This window comes from Echinops telfairi, unplaced genomic scaffold, assembly GCF_000313985.2.
Source record: "Echinops telfairi isolate 266 unplaced genomic scaffold, ASM31398v2 ScPeMD7_3509;HRSCAF=4178, whole genome shotgun sequence".
In the NCBI taxonomy this organism is placed as follows: domain Eukaryota; kingdom Metazoa; phylum Chordata; class Mammalia; order Afrosoricida; family Tenrecidae; genus Echinops; species Echinops telfairi.
The window spans coordinates 6454499-6460970 of record NW_022107407.1 but is presented as its reverse complement, the minus strand read 5'-3'; the positions used below and the strand labels follow the sequence as shown (position 1 = coordinate 6460970).

Here is a 6472-nt window from a genome sequence, read left to right as displayed (position 1 = left end):
TAAATAATAATAAGGGTTCCTGGGGCATAGGGTGGGTTCAAGAAGAAAGAAAATGTTTTGAAAATAATGTTGGCAGCAATTGACATAATTGAATTATGGATTGTTATAATATCTGTAAGAGCTCCCAATAAAATGACTTAAAAAAAAAGTGAAAAGGTGGAGTCTAGCCTGTCAATCAGGTCACAGTCTAATGATGTCCCCTCGTGGGCAAGGCTTTCTCATGAGGATTCTGGGAGCTTCCTCTCTCTTTTGCAGGAGGTGGGCCATATTACTCTCTCCTTTCATCTTCCTGTGGACAACCCATGTGGAATTACACTGAGACCAGGCAGTGGAGACCTGCAGAGACAGCCTTGTGATGCTATCACTGCCATCGGATCCACAAGAGTTTTAATCCACTGGCCTGTGATCTTCCTGGATTCAGTATGATTTCAAGTGACAATGTGAGTCTGAAGAGGAATTGATAGACTAATCTCAGACATAATATCGGACATATTGACTTATCTGCAATGTTTTCTCAATATGAAATTAATCTTTGATATAAAGCTCTCTCTTACACATATATGAGTGTGTCTGGATTTGTTTCTCTAGTCATCCCGGACTAACATAGACATCATACTTGGTAAAGAAAGGAAGGCTCTCCATGAGATGGATTTGCACAGTGGCTGCAGCAATGGGCTCAAGCATAGGGGCAGTTATAAGGATGGCACAGGCTCTGGTAGTGTTTCCTTATCTCGTGCACAGGATGCCTATGGATCAGAAATCAGAACCAACTCTATGGCACGTAATAACACCAACAATGTAAGAAATCCATTTTAAATATCAAGACGTGTATGTTAAAAACGAAAAAATGGAAGAGACTTCAATAATAACTAATGAACATATAGCTTGATTATCTATATTATAAGCAGACAAAGTAGGCTTCAAGGATAAAAGTACTATTAGGGATAAAAAATGGACATTATTTGGTACATATTTTAATTCAGTTTCACCTCCATTTCTGATATCATGGGGTAAGAAAGGCAAATTTACATTCCTGCATGAAATAATTACAAATTACATAAAATATTTGAAATATCTATTTTCAGATAATGCAGTAGGGTACAGTGATCCCTGAGACACAGTTCAGTAATATGATCGAGCCCTACATTGATTGCTCTAGCCTTCTGCCTGTGGAGTGTTTTCATATCACATCACAAGAGTTCCAAACAGAATCTCACAGCTGTCTTGAGGAGAGATGGAAGTGGGAATGGAGATAATGAAAGGATTGTAGAGGTTACTGAGCAAGGTAATTAAAGAAGAGAGATTCACAGAGAAAAAATTATGAATATCTATAACATGTATTTAAAGAAACTATCCAATCCATAGAAATAATCATGAGAAAGGATTAGAGTTTGTACATGGCTAGCATAGTTTGTGTTTTTACCAAAAACAGTGGGAAAACTTTACAATTCCCCAGTTACTGGGTGAAATATTTGGCCCAAGTAGTGGGGCAAAACTTACCCTATTGTAAAATCTTCCTCCACAGCAGGAATGAAACTGTTTCCAAGCAGCTCATCTAAATACTGGAACAGAGAACAAACACAACCTTCAGAAGTGTAGAGCATCAGATAACTTAGATTGTACAGTGCTTGACCTGCAGTGAAGAACTACTGGAGATGCAAATAAACAGAAATAAAACTTTGATTACAGTCTTGAGAGCCTGAATGCAGGCTGTGATCCTATCGGATCAATATGGGCCAGAATCAATTTCATGGCAGTGGGTGGATGGGAAAGAGAAGAAATGTGTATCCGTAAAAATGAACCCAGAAAAAACACAGATGAGATAATTAGTATACAAAAATGTTTTTACAAAACGATCATATTTAAATTGTGTTATATTGATGAAAAGATGTACATATATACCAATAGAAAAATAATCCCTAAAGAGACCCACACATGCAAGGTCAAGGGACTTTTTTTTTAAAGACGTGTAAAGCTTTTATTGTTCTTAATTTCCAATACTTCAATCATTTTCATGGCTTAAAAAGAGATGACAGAATATTCGGAATCTGAATTGTTCAGAAAAGCCAACCAATTAGGTCGCCACAGTTGTATCAGTGCCTTAGTCAAGGGCTCTTCCTAGTCAAGGGCTCTTCCTACCCTTGCTCTCAGCCAGATGAATAGTGAGCGGGGAGGGGAGGGAGAGAGCCAGAGCAATACAACTGAGGCCTTGTCGGTTGCCAAAGCCCTATGTCTGAGATGATTTTGCTACCTTCCACTTCCTAAGAAGTTGGGGACAAAGGAGGAAGTGGTCAAGCTACTGCAATGACAATTTAGGGATCCTCTTCATGGAAGATCGTGACTCAGTTATGTGACTAGTTAGATGGGAGCAAGCCATTGGCAAAGGCAGGCAAGTCCACAGACAGACGCACCCTGTGCTTCCTGATGGTGCACATCTCCCCGTGGGCCCATTTCCAATGAGAGTAGGGAAGCCTGCAAGGTTTGATCCCATTAAAAAAAAATCTTTGCTTAAAAGCGCACCTATATCCAGTGATTAGCAATTAAAACTTGAAAATTATTAGCTACTTAGTAGTTACATCCCATTACTTATCTACCAAGACCAGCAGCATCACAGAGGGAAACCACACTGCGTTTCTTAAAGCTTTGTCTGAATGTTTAGTGAGACTCTTTCATTGTTAATTGCACTTAAAACACATCCATTTTCACCCAAATCTCTGAAATTTGTGAACCCTCGCCTCCCCAACCCCTTCATCCATTAAGGGAGCATAAGGGTCAGTTTTCTATTTTCTCTATAGCTCTAGGAATTCAATGTCGATCCCACGCGAGATCTGAGTGTCAGGTGCAAAGACCACCTCCTGGAGCCCATCTCACCCAGCCACGAGGCGCGCCAGAGTCCCAGCGTGGATGCAATGGCTTCAAGTGCTTGTGGTAAGACTTACAGACCTGTGCTTTGTTTAGTGGGGATTTAGGGGCCCACTCAAACAAGTTTTCATAAACACATCCAACGCAGGGGCGAGGATGGAGCCGAGCGTCAGGTCCTAGAAGTCAAAGGCATCCACCATCTCTGGCATCCGGGCAGATGACCATCAGCAGCTCCTTGATCCTCTGGCGACTCCATCATGACGCTCCCCTGAAGAAAGTCCCCAGCCTCTTGATTGATTCCATACAGAGAATACGAAAGGCATACATTCCATAGGACAGCTGTCTCCTTGCTTTTTCTGTGACCCACTTCAGCTTTGGAGAGTTTTTGCGGCAACTTCTACTAATCTGGTGTCGCGGATCCTCTATGCTTCACCGAGGCTGTCGCGGCTGTTGATAGGCACGATGCTGGGCCAGATGGCCACCTACTGGGACTGGATGAGCTGACTGGGCAGGTCGTTCAGGTAGGCCACCATGCCACGCACCAACTTTCTTGAGTGCACCTGGTCGTAGCTTTTCATCAAGGACCTGGCAGTCTGGAGCATCATAACCCTGTTCTTGCCCTCACAGGTGCAGGTCGAGGTGAAGTTGACATAAATGTTGGGGAGAATAGCCATGAGAATGTGAAATAAGAATAGCTATGTCCTCCACAAGCCATCTGGCATGCCTGGATGGTAGAATGTGTGGTCCAGGAGGTGAAAGTCTTGAGGCCAGTGGTGAGGGCATGAAGCTTGGGAAGCTTGCTCAGGTCCCTCTGGCCAATGTCTTCATTGATCCGATGGTAGGTCCCCTTTATGTAAGAGCCTACGAACTGGAAGGCATAGGCGTTGACCACCAGCGGAAAGAGCTTGTACTACTGGGTCTGAAAATCCAAAATTTGCTGTTCTGGATGACCCGGGATGATCTCATACTGGTGCCACATGGTGCTGTACCTGATGGCGATGGTGCACACCTTAGATAGAGCATGCGTGGTCTCCCCCACAAGGAAGAATCTGAAGAACTCCATGGTCCCATAGGTCAGCTTGTTACTCACCGGCTTCACCTATGTGCCATCTGGCTTCACCTGGGCATACTTCATCAGCATGTTTTCTCTGGGGATCCAGTAGCTGTCCATCTTCAAGTAGCCATTATCCATCTCATCATAATCAAATTTGGGGCTAATGTCTCCAACAGTGATAGCTGGCAGAGACTTGTGGGTTGCAATTTCACAGATGGGGACAATGAAGGCATGCAGCCCATAGCCTTTCCCTTTAGTTAAGAGCTGGGTGAGAACTATTGCATGATTTGAAGTCTTTCCAAGTCTACCAGGCCACCACTTAACGGAGGTCACAGTTGAGCTGTTGAGAATGAACTCCTGGGTTTGAGGATCGTATGTGGCTGTGGTTTCCAAGCCTCAAAAATGAGTCCCATGGCCCACTTCTGTCTTGGCATAGTTGCCAATTTTCTTTAGTTCTTGGGAGGCACGCAGCCATTTATCCTACTGAGAAGTGGTGGCCTGATTCAGTAAGGTAGGAATAAACAAGGAGTAATTGAGGCCCACGGATTCCACAAAATTAACCAAATGTAGTTTTTTTGAACCACATGATCTCATCAAGGTCCGTGATGCCAAACTCCCTCATCTTCTTCACCATGGAGGTGCTCTTCTTGACAGCCACCTCATACTACCGGCTGCGTGAGAGGAAGTTCAGGTTCTCATGTTGGAGTCTTTCAAGACCAAGTTTTTTATCTTTCTCCAGTGCCTGGTGTTTCTGGGGCTGCTGACCAGGCTTTGGTGAACAGCTCAGAGTTGAAGCTGGCAGTGGCCTGCTCCATGCACAGGTTCAGGTTCATGGTGACGGCAGATGGTGCTCTTTTGTAAACAGAAAGGATTGTTTTTCCACCAAATAACTTTGGAATTGCCTGTTATGATCCATGTTTTTTGTATGCTATCAAAGAATTATTTGAGTAAACCTAGGTCACATCATTTTTGTTTTTATCTTGTGAAACGTGCATTGTTTTTTTCTCCAATATTTTTAATATTCCATTTTGTGTTAAATTTGTGTATATAGTGTGTGAGGTAAGAGTTGGGAATCATTATTTTACATAAAGAAAACTTGATGAGTAAAAATTTGTTAAAATAAAAAATTAATCCCATTCAAAAGATATTGATAAGAAAGTAGATACAAGCCAGAAAATGGGGTAAATTTTTGAAAGCACAACTTGATAAAGACCCCATAGCCTAAATATACCTTACAAGTCAATAATGTGAGACTAAATAAACCAGTAAACAAAATGGAGTAATTGTTTAAACAGATATTCCACCAAAAAGTATAACGGATCGAAAATAAGCACAGGAAAATATGCCCCACAATCAGGAATTGTTGTTGTTAGATATCATTATATCCATTCTGAGGCTTAGTTACATTATATACAACAGAATATGCCCATTCCTGTGCCATCTTCACAAATATTGCTATTGATTGACAAAGTGGCTGCAACAATGAGCTCAAATGCAGCAATAATAGTTGAGACAATGGAGCAAGACAGATAGTGATTCATTCTGTTGTGTGTTGTATTGTTATGAATCAAAAACTGAGCTAATGCAAAACAACAGGTCTGTGCCTACATATCATCATAAAGGTAAACATAGCATGTCTACCTGGAAGGGATAGGCGGAATAAACAAGCCAGAAGAGAGAACAACTGGATGAAAGATCTGGGGAGCATGGGGTTAGAGGAGGCAGGGGAAAGGAAGAAGGAGTTAACAAGCACAGGGACAAGGGAACAACAAGTGATCCAAAATCAATGTCAAGGAGGGTGTGGGAGGCCTTGCAGGGCTGGATCAAGGGCAATGTAACCGTGAGGAATGCCTAAAACCCAAATGAAGGCAGAACATGATAGTGGGACAAGAGGAAAGTACAAAGAAATAGAGGAAAGAACTAGGAGGCAAAGGGTTGTCATAGAGATGTAAATACATGCATATAAAGAGGTAAATATATTTATATATGATGAGGGGGAAATAGATCTATGTACATATATTTATAGGTTGAGTATTAAGAAAACAGATGGACAGTGGGCCCCTGCACAAGTAATCCCCAACACAAGAACACTTTGTTCTAACAATTTGGCAGTCTGAGATGCTCATCTGCCTGGCACAATCACTGAAGACAATGGGTGCACAAGAAAATGTGGTGAAGAAAGCGGATGGTGCTTGGCTACCAAAAGATATAACACCTGAAGTCACTGAAGACCATGGGTGAACAAGCAAGTGTGGTGAAGAAAGATGATGGTGCCCAGCTACCAAAAGATATAGCACCTGAAACCTTAAAGACCTGAAGATAAACAAGCAGCCATCTAGCTGAGAGACAACAAAACCTACATGGAAGAAGTACACCAGCCTGCCCCTACTCGATCGCTGAGGACAAAGGGGTTGCATTAACAAAAGTGGTGAAGAAAACAGATGGTGTCTGGCTATCAAATAATACAGCATCTGGGGTTTTAAAGGCTTGAAGACAAACAGGCGGCCATCTAGCTAAGAAACAACAAAACCCACAAGGAAGAAGCACACCAGCCTA

At 42.3% G+C, this 6472-nt stretch overlaps 1 pseudogene; it reads right to left on the bottom strand.

The window, feature by feature from the left end:
- Positions 1–2835: 2835 nt before the first annotated feature.
- Positions 2836–4749, bottom strand: LOC101656923 (annotated as a pseudogene).
- Between the last annotated feature and the right edge of the window lie 1723 nt (positions 4750–6472).